Genomic DNA, 15,000 nt, shown 5'->3' with positions numbered 1-15,000 from the left:
TTTTATATTCTACAGGGTGTCAAAGTTCTCTCGTTTATTTCTTTCATTGATTCCTCCCCTTTTCAGTCTTTTTATTCTTCTTTTTTTTCCCACCACTTTCCCTTCTTTTTCTTCTTCTTTTCATCCCCCGTGCTACCAGCATGTAATTCTAGACAAGAGAATCTCTTTTCAGCGGTGCTGAAAAATCTTCAGCGGATCGGAAAATACCGATTTAAAAAAAAGAACAGGGATTCTTTGTTTCCTTGAAACTTACGACCTCTTTAGTCGAAAAGTTCAAATAACAAGGAGTCATTATAAGACTCCTAAAGTCACTCGAATTTAACAAATTACTAAGCTTTCCAACAGTCCAATATTCCAGTATGAAGGGAAAATACATTATTATTTAAAGATTGTTGTATGAAACACTAATTTAACTACTAATGTTGTTACTGTTCTCCAAATATTTCATCTTCATTGTTCATTACTTCTCTTGTATTTAATTTATTTCCTTTCCTCACTGGACTATTTTTCCCTGTTGGAGCCCTTGGGCTTCCAGCATCCTGCCTTTCCAGCAAGGGTTGTACCTTAGCTAATAATAATAATAATAATAATAATAATAATAATAATAATAATAATAATAATAATCCCTTCTGAGTGGGGATACCTTATCGTGCTGAAAAGATTTGAGTATCGCCATGATCAGCAAGCTGTACTAGTCAGGGCCACCCATATTATATTGGTTTACTGTGAGTGATCACACTGTGACTTAATTCTCCCACCATCACCAATCCACACTGGCCAGCGAGGGGATTAAAAATGGCCAAACCTCAGACATGAATAAGGGCATGTCTGAGGCCTTTGTCCTGCAGTGGAGTAGAAATTGCTGTATTTGCTGTTGCTGTTGTTGTGATAAATATGAGAATGACAATATGAACTACTGTTCCGAGATTCAAGCAAGAAATAAATTAATCGTCAAAATTCGAGATAAAAAAGGAAAAGATTCAACCACTAATCAAAGATTCGAGACTGAAAAATGGTCTTTATAGCAAAAAAACATCCATCAAAGTTATCAGCAGCAGTTAAGAATTAAGTTTTGCGCGATAAGACCTTTTAAATGAACTCCAAATGCGATAAAGTTCTTTCATTCTGGCCAAGTTTCCCTCGGGGTCTTTTATCCGAGCGAATTGTTTTCAACGAAACATTAAGAATCTGGAAGTTGAAGAAAGATTTCGAGTGAATTACCACATCGGCTCCTATCAATTTGTCAATTAAACTACTTTTAAACCTCAGTCCCACTCCCCCTTCAAAAATAAAAAAATTATTATCATTTATAAAAAATTCAACCAAACTACCAGTAACTATATTTATGTGACTTTCATACCTTCAATAATGAGTTACATGTTTTTTTTTTTATCTAATCCTCCACCTAGAGAGTAACATATCCAAAGAGGATTTATATTCCGAGTGCAGCTTCAGTAGACATATTCACCCGACTATCAAAGTCGACTTTAGATTTTTGCTTTGATTCAGAGGCATAGGTTCGAATCCTGAAACCGGTACGCACTCACGCACACACACGCACACACTAAGATTGACAGGAGCTTATCTACGAGTGTAGGCTCCTAGACTACCAGTCACAGTACCCCAAAAAACCTGGTAGAATCCCTTCTCATTTTGGATTCCACTTTGGATATGTTATTCCGAGAGAGAGAGAGAGAGAGAGAGAGAGAGAGAGAGAGAGAGAGAGAGAGAGAGAGAGAGAGAGTCTATGAAGTCTTGTTGTGTACCTTACACAATGGAATGCGCACAGGGACGTTTTTATAGCGCCATCACACATCTAAGCTTCGATCCCTAGCGCCTCCCAGAGCAGGAAAATAAATTATGTAAGATAATTAGCAAATGCAACTTTAATGGCTGCGTTTCAAATGCATGCTTAGTTAATGGTACCGGGAATCGTATTTGCATATGAAATGACTTGTACGCGTCAAGAGCTGGTTAAAAAAAAAAAAAAAGAAAAAAAAAAAAAAAAAGTAATTACTCGTTTGTCAGAATAAAGAATGAAGTTGATTTAATACGTCGTCTGGATAAGGTTAAATGACGTACTATTAACATAAGACGTATTGAAGAGTAATAAATTTATTAATAAGAATTCCTGGCCTCAAATCAATCATAATTAATATTATATACAAGCATAAAAAAATATTAATACTATTTAGATTATTTATAACCTGTATAAATGCATGTTCAAATTATTTATATCTTACTTCTATCTTATATAAAACCTTTTAAAATACACATAGGCTTAGAAAAAAGGCGCTATTGTATGGAAGCCAATGAATAAAAAATTAGGAACTAGTAAATTTCTAAAAATAGTTTTCAGAGTCCATACTGAAAATCTCACTCTTTCGTAGTATAAATCACGAATCATCATAGAATAAACTAATTTATTCCATAAACTTACTGTATATAAAAGTTAGGTCATTGATTAAACAGGATCAACAATTATGATATCTTCAAAAATACGAATTCCTCTTGAACCCATCTAAAAAGGATGCGTGTTCAAATTATATCTTACTTCTATCTTATATAAATCATTTTAGAATACACCTAGACTCAGAAAAAAACACTATTGCGAGGAAGCCAATAAAGGAAAAATAATGGATTAGCAGAATTCTTAAAATGGTTTTTTAAGTCTATACTAGAAAATCTTCACTTTCACAGTATAATTCACCAATTATTATATAATAAACTAATTTATTCCACAAACTTACAGTATATAAAAGTTAGGTCATTGATTAAACATGATCAACAATTATGATATCTTCAAAAATATGAATTCCTCTTGAAACCATATCGAAATGATGCGTGTTCAAATTATATCTACTTACTTCTATTTTATATAAATCTTTTTAAAATACACATAGACTCAGAAAAAAACCCTATTGCAAGCAAGCCAATAAATAAAGATTAATGGATTTGTAGAATAAACTAATCTATTCCAACAAACTTACTGTATACAAAAGTTAGATCATTGATTAAACAGAATCAACAATTATGATATCTTCAAATATATGAATTCCTCTTGAACCTATCTCGAAATGATAACCAAGGGGATTACATCTTTATTCTAACTAATAATCTTATCATCTTCAAAGGATATCTCGATGCAAGAAAACTGGATCATAAACTTCTAACTCCCTCTAATTAAACCTTCAAGATGTAGGCTCATTAAAATAACATAGACAACTTTGGATCATTTGTGAGGCTTTCTCGGAGTTTAGCAATTAAATTTTCTTGTATGACAGAAAATACATGTAATTCTTATTACAATGCGGCTAAGGTATCTGCATTCTTAATTGGTATGAAAAATAAAGTGCAGATAAATGCTGCCTGAGTGGTAATATATCTAAATGTAAATAGAATGTATACTATGATTGTATAAAAAAAAAAACGGCAAATGCCTGGCAAGATATATTCCAGGATTTTCACCGATTTAAAAACGGATATATTGACGGAAAGAAATGATATTACGGTCACCAACCTGTAAAAGATAATAATAAAGTAGGGTAGAATTACGATTGCCTGTATTTCACTGAAATACGGCCGAGAACCGTGTATTTTTACGTAGAATTTCCGATTAAAATTACGTTATTTTAACACTGTAACTAAGATCTATGTAGACATGCAATTCTTTACAATCATACAAAAATATTCTCGTGGTACAACTTAATTTTCCAGTCTTCAGTTAAATTAGACGCATTAAAGCATCTACTGTAGTTAGATTCAATATTTTTTTTAAGGTCCATCAAATATCTGAAAATCCTTTTCTAAAATGTCAATATTTGATTATCAGACAAATCATTTTCTTCAACAATAACGGATCTATTCTCTCCAATGATTGGCGTTAAAGAATTTAATTGGAAAATCACAGGTAATAAACTTTAAACATATCAACATTTTCTTTAAAAATCTGTAGAAAAGCAATATGTTTACTTGGCCAGTGGGTAAAAATATTCTCCGTATAGTACCGTTCCTAATTCAGATATGAAAAAGGGGGGGGGGGACACAATGGGTTAGGATTAACTATATTCTCGGATAACAGTTTTCGAAAAACATACTAAAGGAAATATCTCTCGCATCAGCTGAGTGAAATTACCTTATCAAAACTTCCGAGACATAATTTATCAAAGTATCCCACTGCAGTTTAACTCCATAACTTGACGCATGTAAGTTTCTAAGCAAAACTTTCATTCGCATATGGAAGATTCTATAAGGAATTCATTACACATTTTTATGTCACCGGTCAAATATTTCCCTCAATGTCAGCATATAAAAACAATAAGATAATTCGCCCGATACTTCTATGGTACGTACTGCCCTGAACAAATACCTGTACAAACATTCATTAATATTTCTGTCAAAAAAAAAAAAAAAAAAAAAAAAAAAAAAAAAAAAAAAAACTATATGATTAATACCACCGGCCGGACGCTCTTTGAGCAACAACAACAACAACAGAAACAACAACCACAACAAAAACTACGAATACCGACACAAAACAAGGCAATAATACAAGTGATGAATAATGCCTGTTATAAATGACTGGAATAAAAAAAAAAAGTTTTCAATATCAATCAAAACAAAAGCATCATAGCTTCCATGCACCGAAATAACGGTGACATCAATCATAAACTGCAGCATAAGGGTAATGGAAATTATTCAGTGCACGTATAAAATGCCAACCGCCCCCCCCCCCCCCCCAGAGAGGTGGGTACGTGGATGGGAGGGGGTGCACGTATAAAATGTCCCCCCTCCCCACAGAGAGGTGGGAACGTGGATGGGAGGGGGTATGATCAGTGTTTATCTATCTGTTTATAGTATTTGGGAAAATATCATAATGAATATTAGTAGGATAATAAGATGACCGAATAAGCTACTAAGAAATATAGATATAAAAAAAATATATCATCGTAAAAGCAATATACAAAAATGTTAAGAGAATCTGATAAATCGACACACTGTGTTTATATACATTATTCATCCGAATAACAATAAAGATACATTCAGTCACTGATATGTCCATGACCAGCCATCTCACCACTTGCCCTTATCTAAGAGTGAAGAACGAATATAAAATAGATAAGAGCTTATGGGGCGGTAACTTAAGGCTATAAACTGCATTTTAAACAAGCATCGTCAAAACCGATGGCAAAGTCACTACCCACAGAAATTCCTATATAATTTGTCTACGGTATGAAAACTAGTAAATGATATGGTTTTTCACATACTTTTTCCCTTTGCTAGTTTATTTATTTTTTATTTACTAAAAGTACCGCTAGTACCTACAGTATTTATCGCTAGGTTGACTGATAAGCTGTAGGATGAGCCCCAAACTTATCACTCGCAAATTCTGCACTCTAATATACCAAATAGAAACCCTCAACATATATATATATATATATATATATATATATATACATATACATATATATACAGTATATATATACATAAATTACATATATATATATAAATAATATATATACATACATATATACATACATACATATAAATATATATATATATATATATATATATATATATATATATATATATATATATATACTTTAGATATACACACACACATATATATATATATATATATATATATATATATATATATATATATATATATCTTCTTCCCCTTTGTATGTATAGGATATGTGAGTGTGTGTGTATGTATGTGCGAGTGGTTTGGTGTGTGTGTGTATACGAACGTGATACACAGAAAATACTTCATCAGCAGCTATAGATAATTTCCGATAAATATGCATAAATGACAGGTGTTGAGTGATCATTTTGGCAAATCGATTAAATTTTCCGGTGATTCCACATAGTTACCGGGATTATGTTGAGTGATTTTTTTTTTTTTTTTTTTTTTTTTTTTTTTTTTTATAAAATTCGCCAGAAATATTTGTACCCACGCAACATATACCGATCGTTTTGCATAATAACCCCCCAAAAAATGTATTTGCCTAACAAATACATCGTTAATTCTGTATTCAAAACATTCCAGTTTGGTGCTATATAAACGCTAAATACATTAATCCGGCAATCTACTATGGTAATTCTCTAGTTACTAGTATAGCCCTATCTGCTAACTAAGTAACAAACATACCCCAATTTATAAAAAGTATATTCATTTATTCAAAAATAGTACGAGTTAAAATTTCCTCTTTCTTATCTCTTTATCTATTATACATTTGGATACATAAACCCTGCACGTACACAAATGATGTTTAATTATTCATAGATAGACTTGTTTTACACATACGCACTTCCAGCATACATTATACATAGTCTACTTTGATATATACGCCCTTTTTGTATTCTTGATTGTCTATGTAATTATTCAACGAATTAATTCTTAGAAACCGAATTACATTTACACTTTCATAAATGTTATGTAGGGAAAAACATTACAGAACTTACTATTTCTCTCATTTTCTTTAACAGACACAATGTACAGTATATACAAACAGTTTCGTTAAAGTATGTGTGTGTAGTAACAACAATTGATTGCTACAACGAATTCAATTATCTCTTTCTGTAACTCCAAAATGCCTATTCACCCTTACAAACAAAGCGTCGAAATATGTACACTTCGTATGGTATGTACATAGCAGTTCCAATTAATAAAGGCATAAGTGACTCTTCCTTCTCATATCAATGAAATGTAAACACACGCACTTCCAAAATGTTTGCCTAGTGACATATTCAATAAATACATAACGAATCAAGCTCTCTCTCTCTCTCTCTCTCTCTCTCTCTCTCTCTCTCTCTCTCTCTCTCTCTCTCTCTCTCTATTGCAAAACGAAATACAAAACCGAATTACAAGCCATCCCTTTGAAAAGGCCGCCATGAATATTGATCATGCAAACTAGGGCCGTGTCGGATCCACGCGATCAAAGGTGCCCCGGTATATTATGCCAATAGTCATCAGTAGGGATTTAAATTAAGGACATTCGTTTGGATAAAAAAAAATAATTAACACGTGGATACGGATAAGGAGTTTACGTAGGGACTTGGTAAATGAGCATTCGGATAAGCGTTTTATTCTGACAGTGAAGTTTCCATTTACGGGAAATACACTCTTGCTTGAGGGTACACTCAGGCACACTATCCTATCTTATTTCTCTTCCATTTCTTTCGTTTTTTTTTTCAAGTTTTTATATTCTACACACGAGAGTTATTCTAATGTTACTGTTATTAAAATATTTTATTATAATTGATAATTACTTTTCTAGTAGTTCATTTCCTACCTTTCCTCACTGGGCTACTTTTCCTTGTTGAAGCCCTTGGGCTTATAGCATCCTACTTTTCCAACTAGGGGTGTAGCTTAGCTTGAAATAATAATAATAATAATAATAATAATAATAATAATAATAATAATCCGAAGAGGCAGTCAGTTCCCTAAGGTGCTATGTAATGATAACGACAAAAATGGCAGGTAATATTCTAAGAGGCTTCATTTAAAGAACATTGTTAAATAAATGTTCAAAATACTAATAGCATTACTTAAACCTCAGCAATACATTTTCCCACTGGATGTCAAATACCTACGTAAGCTTTCCCCCTCTGCCAGGACAACACAACGAGAACCATACAGCAATTTATGCGTCAAATAACATTTCATGAGATACGTTACATTCTTTGTTACAGGCAGTTCTAACTTTTATGAACGACGTCCAATGTATGCCAATCTGTAGCGTTATGCAACTCTGCGAAACGAGAGATGGCCGAAACGAAAATATTGGTACAGCTTTCCATACGATGGAAAAATGAAAACAAAAATCTCACATTCTTTTATTCCAAAAATATGCAATTCCACTGATCGCCGGTAAAAACTAAGCGTATTTCGAGCGAAAGGTATCGAATGCTGCTGAATTTAACTTTAGAAATAGATAAGTTTATAAGTTTACTAAACAGTGTTTTTTACGAATTTCTTCGATGATGTTGCTCTCGAAATAAAAAAATAAAAAAGTGGCTATATGTCATACAGATACTCATTAATATTTTTTTCAAACTGAGACAATGAAATAATTTGTCTTGAATAATACTCTCCCTCTCTCTCTCTCTCTCTCTCTCTCTCTCTCTCTCTCTCTCTCTCTCTCTCTCTCTCTCTGTGGGCGCGTGTGTATGAGACCAGTTCAAAGCTCCCTTAGGGAGCTAAAGTAAAGTATCCAATAAAACAAACGGATGAAGTAATATTCAAGTAAACTGCCCCAAGGTTAGTACTAGGATTAGCATTTATATCAGTGAACAAATGAATGTGGTTTGGACATGTCCTTCGCACTCCCCAAGAGAGATTAGTACACCAAATTTTTAATTGGCCTCTATACGGCACTAGAAGAGTTGGAAGACACAGGCCTACATGGCTGAGGTTTATGAAGCGTGACGTAGGGAATGATGAATGGAGAAGTGTTGATTAAAAAGCTCAAGACAGAGACGACTAGTGAAATCTTACCAAGGTTCTTAGCATTAATTGCTGTATGAGGAGATGATGATGGTAATGAACAGATAATGTAGTGCTATCAACGCATACAATTACAACTCTCTCTCTTCTCTCTCTCTCTCTCTCTCTCTCTCTCTCTCTCTCTCTCTCTCCTCTCTCTCTCCTCTCTCTCTCTCTCTCTAAATTCATGGCTCTTTTCACAAATATCTCAAATTCTGGAATCAAAACAGTCGATTTGCTCCACTCATAATTTGTATATATATATATATATATATATATATATATATATATATATATATATATATATATATATATATATATATATATATATATGTACGCATAAATATACATACATATAGATATACATACACATACATATACATACATACATACATATATATATATATATATATATATATATATATATATATATATATATATATATATATATATATATATATATATAAAGGTTTTGGTTAGAAGATGGCGATATGATCTGTCGCACAGAAACCAAATTAGTGGATCATTATAAGCTAAAAAAGAAATACATAATTCTCTCAGAACAATCCCATTACGCTCCTGCCCTACAAATTATTCTGAATTTCGAATAATCTCTCCATCTTTTACACGGTACAACGACTCAGTGCACAGCTTTGCTTTGATCTCGCATCTTCCTCTGTTTCTAAGACCTACGTAACAAGAGTACTTGTGAATAGATGTACAAAGAGTAATTTGAGCCTAGGGTTAATGTCTTCACAATGGTTCTTTTGTAATTATATGAGAATGGGGGTTTCCTTTACGCAACGCCAGTTCCATTGAAATTTAACTAAATAGAAAATACTCTCCATTATTATAAAATTTATTATAAGATGATATTTGACACGGAATATTTTTGTTTAAAATAATTTCATTTGGATGATTTCGTTGATTCCCTTATTTTTGTATTATCACTAATTTTTTTAAATACTATCAATAATAATAACATTACAAAGAGTACTGTTAACGAGGACTACAGGAAGGAAAACACTTGTGTTCCTCAGCTTTGTATCATTATCTAGTATTAATATATTTGTTAGCTAGGTTTAGTGACAAGACGACTCTAATAATTTCTTTGCGTCATACGTGAATTTCTAAATAATTGTTTGTAAAGAGTAGCGGACTACAGGCATTTAATCTGCGGTTCCTCATTGTAGGTTTTATGGCCAAGTACTAGTTAGTTTTTTATGCAGATGATGCTACTCTCGTCTAATTGATCTCATCTCCTGAGCATAGCAGAATGGATCCTGAATCTAACTAAAATTAGTGAATGATGAAAATTGTGGGAAATAGAGTTGAGCCTTATCAAAACTATAATATCAATGTTAGTAAGTCTCCGAAATTGTAACTTCCCCAGGCAAAGATCTTCCTTACTGACTGTTTCTTTAACCGCTCTAAATTCATTGTAAATATTTGAATAGTTTTACTGCAAATTTGACTGTGAAAACCTATCCAATATATCTATTCATTGTGTGTAAATTGCATTGGTGTACGGAACCAGTATTTAAAGATATTTGATTATCTTCATAATATGATTTAATTACTTTATTCTGCCACGTTTGGTCTTCAGCAGCTTTCTTTCGAATCAAACTAACGGGAGAAAACTTAAGATATAATAAACTCAATCGCCATAATTGTACTATTAATCTCTGGTACAATTATTTTCAAAATTCTAATCATCCTTTGCATTTCAATAGTCCAAGATGATACCTTTCATAACATATTATTATGTATGCAGTTATACTACGATTCTTGGCTTTCGTAATGATGTTGAATATTATAAAGCATTCTAGAAGTTTTATTCCAGCTGTGATCAAAATATAAAATAGACTCTAGTCCATTAGAAAAAATGCTAAATATGCAGACCAAATCGCCAAGCTACACAGCATATGAGGTTTGAACAGCAAAACTCTACAAGAGGAAAACTATGCAATAAACCTAAATACAGACCAAAATAATAATAATAATAATAATAATAATAATAATAATAATAATCATCATCATCATCATAATACACGCTGCGGTAAAGTATCAATTGCAATCCACGTATGCAAATAATACAAAGTAGGTATTATACGTATATACAATAATTACATGAAATTAAAAGTCAGTTTATACAATAACAGTCGAAAGTCAAAAACGGGTAACTTTAGAAAATCAATGCTAGAAATCAGCCTCTAAATTTCACATTATTTCTTTATCAAAATATATATCTAAAATTAATATTTTGAAATTAAATATATGATAATTTCTATTGAGCAAATACAAATTCCTAATAACAAACGGATTTAAAGTTAGTTTATACAATAATAATCAAGAGGACAAAATGGGTAACTTTAGAAAATGAATGCGAGAAGGCGGCCTCTAAATATCACGAAATTTCTTAACGGAAATATATAATTAAAATATACATTTTGAAATTAAACTTATGATGATTTCTATTGATTAAATGCATATTCCTAATAAAAAACGGATTAAAAGTTAGTTTATACAATAATAATCAAGAGGACAAAATGGGTAACTTTAGAAAATGAATGAGAGAAGGCAGCCTTTAATTTCACGTAATTTCTTTATCGAAACATAAAACTAAAACAAAAATATTTTTAAATCAAACACATGATAATTTCTAACGAGTAAATGCAAATTCCTAATAACAAACAGATTAAAAGTTAGTTTATACAATATTAAGAGGACAAAATGGGTAACTTTGGAAAATGAATGCGAGAAGGCAACCTTTAAATTTCGCGTAATTTCTTTATCAAAATATATAACTTAAATCAATATTTTGAAATGAATTATGAATACTTACCAACAGTATCCATAGTTGAAAAGTTACTACCACACACCTCCCTGACTCGGTGCCTTACCTGTCAGACGAAAAATAATTGCATTAGTTACTTAATTTTTCAGATTCTTTATGGAAGAAAGTCTCTAACTAGGATAAAAACAGTTTAATGAACCTTGTTAAGAGAAATAAAAATAAGTAACAAAGCATTTATGTGTATTATATATATTTCATTCTGGATACATATCGAATAAATCTAGTAAAAGAATAACCCAAGTGAAGAAATCTTACCTCACGGTATGGTCATAAAAATATAATGCAACAAACCTACACACACATATATATGCATATATATATACATATACATATATATATATATATAATATATATATGTATATATATACATATATATACATATATATATATTTATATATATATATATATATGCATGTGTGTGTGTACGTCTGTGTGTATGTGTGTATGTAGGTTGATATGTATGCAAGTATAAATATAAATAATAGATAGATAAAAAGATGTTTAAACATATAGATATATAAACTTTTGAAATATTTAAGGATGTGGGTCGTAAAGTAAAATAACCAGAATCTTATTAATATCCATTAAGCTGTTTAATTTATATCTAAGCAGAATATCAGATCTAGATATGACTTTCCTGTAAAAAAAAAAATAAGTGTTATAAGCATTTGCCATGTATATTGTATCAAGAAGTATATCTACAATTACTTAATTGAATTACCTTCGTGTTTCTGTTGAGAGAGAGAGAGAGAGAGAGAGAGAGAGAGAGAGAGAGAGAGAGAATCTATTTAATACAAACCATCTTTTATTTACAGTTAATACACTGGGTATTATCTATATTAATAAACAGTTCAAAAAGGATACAGATTTTTAAATTAAGTAATCGAATGTCAAAAAATCTTTAGGTACAAATTAAGGGCTCTTTAGTAACAATGACTGAACAGTTTATATATATATATATATATATATATAGATATATATTTATATATATATATATACATATATATATGTGTGTGTGTTCTTAAAAAATATTGACTGAACAGTAAAATATATATATATATATATATATATATATACATATATATCATATCGTTAAAACTAAAAAAAACAGAGAGAGAGAGAGAGAGAGAGAGAGAGAGAGAGAGAGAGAGAGAGAGCAAATGTCACGACAGGATGGAAAATGGAGAGAGAGAGCTAGAACAAGGTCAGTGACGCCTGCTTAAGAAATTCCACTGCCAACACAAGACGGCTTCCTCCGTTTGTGGGAATTAACCGCAATTTCCATTCAAGGAGCATATTGGGGTCTGCGGGAGAGGGATCTCCACTTCACTTCACAGAAAGTTTGTCCGAAATCATTTCACGTCTAATTTTGCTTGAAATAAGAGGGCCTGACTGGCATCCAGCAAATTCCTCCAGAGAGAGAGAGAGAGAGAGAGAGAGAGAGAGAGAGAGAGAGAGAGAATTTCTTACGAGGAGCTTTAACCAAAAAAGTTAAGATTTGATTGCAGAGACTGTCACACTGAGAGAGAGAGAGAGAGAGAGAGAGAGAGAGAGAGAGAGAGTTTCTTACGAGGAGCTTTAACCAAAAAAGTTAGGATTTGATTGCAGAGACTGTCACACTGAGAGAGAGAGAGAGAGAGAGAGAGAGAGAGAGAGAGAATTTCTTACGAGGAGGTTTAACCAGAATAGAGTAGGATTTAATCGCAGAGACTGTCACATTGAGAGAGAGAGAGAGAGAGAGAGAGAGAGAGAGAGAGAGAATCTATTACGAGGTGGTTTAACCAGAATGGAGTAGGATTTGATCGCAGAGACTGTCATATTGAGAGAGAGAGAGAGAGAGAGAGAGAGAGAGAGGGAGAGAGAGAGAGAGAGAGAGAGAGAGAATCTATTACGAGGTGGTTTAACCAGAATGGAGTAGATTTAATCGCAGAGACTGTCACATTGAGAGAGAGAGAGAGAGAGAGAGAGAGAGAGAGAGAGAGAGAGAGTTTAGGACTTATTACTAAAAGGCTTATGAGGATCACACCTGCAGTCAGAGAAAAATAAAGAATTAAGTTTTAAATCTAAATATATATTATATATAAATATACATATAATAGATAGATAAATGAATAGAGAGATGGAGCCTCTAAAAGGTAAAATATTCTGATAAAATTCATTAAGAGATTTATAACATAATAATTTTTCCTTCTGTTAACATATAAAAATAAGCGCAAACTATAAATTAGCATATCTCATTGTTTAAAATTCGGGCAAACGCTCGTAAAAGCGTAGAAAAAAAAAGATAATTGCTGAGTAAGAACAAAAGTACCTCAGAGAATTAAATTACCAACAGAAAACTGTTGTCTTATTAAGAACTACTTTTCAAGATAAATGTTGAAGAATGTAAGAGACTTTTTTTTTTTTGTCGAGAATGAAAGAGAAGAAAATAATGCTCAAAGAAATTCATGACGCTAAGAAGCCTCTGCGTTCTTAAGGCAAGAGTTTTCCACACTTCCCATCACAGTGATGAAAGGTATTATGTGTGTTTGGGAGAGAGAGAGAGAGAGAGAGAGAGAGAGAGAGAGAGAGAAAGAGATAAATTCATCACAATTTATCCAATATCTAAGTCTGTTAACAAACAAGAGGTAATGCCAATGGACAATAGTCATGCCACTCATAATTTGATAAATATGATGATTACAAAGGCAGAAGGTTACAATATAGCAATGAGTTGGAAAAAAAAATTATGATTACAAAGGCAGAAGGTTACAATATAGCAATGAGTTGGAAAAAAATTATGATTACAAAGGCAGAAGGTTACAATATAGCAATGAGTTGGAAAAAAAATTATTACAAAGACAGAAGGTTAAAATACAGCAATGAGTTAGTAAGAATGTTGAGTGGTAAGGCAGATGGTTACAATATAGCAATGAGTTGGAAAAAAATGATTACAAAGGCAGAAGGTTAAAATACAGCAATGAGTTGGAAAGAATGTTGATTACTAATGCAGAAGGTTACAATATAGCAATGAGTTTTTAAAAATGAGGATTACAGAGGCAGAAGGTTACAATATAGCAATGAGTTGGAAAATTATTAAAAAGGCAGAAGGTTAAAATACAGCAACGAGTAGGTAAAAATGTTGATTACTAAGGCAGAATGTTACAATATAGCAGGGACTTTGTAAAAATTATGATTACAAAGGTAGAAGGTTACAATAATGCATCTTAAATACGGATAGATGGAATTAAGGATTTAGGACCAAAGTTTAGACATGAAAGTGTCAAGGAGGCTATTTACCGAGGTAATAAAAAAAAAAAAATATATATATATATATATATATATATATATATAAAGTAGGGGAAGATAATGTCAGAAAATATGATGCAGTTCTGACTATTACAATGAACTAAAGAACATTTAAGTATAGATGTTTTTAAAGGTTATATGAAGGTTTTAAAAAAAAACTAAATTCTACTTGGAATTCCAATTACCATTCAAACAAAATCAGGCATAAATATTTGAAGTGAATTACACGAAATAACCAGAAAGACAAATAAAAATTTATAATATCACCAGTCTTTGATGACTTTACTAAATTTAGAGTCCAATCCTGATAGCATACTAAAATAAGAAAAAAAAAAAAAAATATATATATATATATATATATATATAT

At 31.6% G+C, this 15,000-nt stretch overlaps 1 pseudogene; it reads right to left on the bottom strand.

Moving 5' to 3' along the window:
* The window catches only part of LOC137620472 (serine/arginine repetitive matrix protein 2-like), a 62,606-nt pseudogene that overhangs the window by 45,344 nt on the left and 2,262 nt on the right, over positions 1–15,000 (bottom strand).

Source organism: Palaemon carinicauda, chromosome 27, assembly GCF_036898095.1.
Source record: "Palaemon carinicauda isolate YSFRI2023 chromosome 27, ASM3689809v2, whole genome shotgun sequence".
NCBI classification, from domain to species: domain Eukaryota; kingdom Metazoa; phylum Arthropoda; class Malacostraca; order Decapoda; family Palaemonidae; genus Palaemon; species Palaemon carinicauda.
The sequence above is the reverse complement of the archived record's forward strand: the minus strand, read 5'-3'. Positions and strand labels throughout refer to the sequence as shown.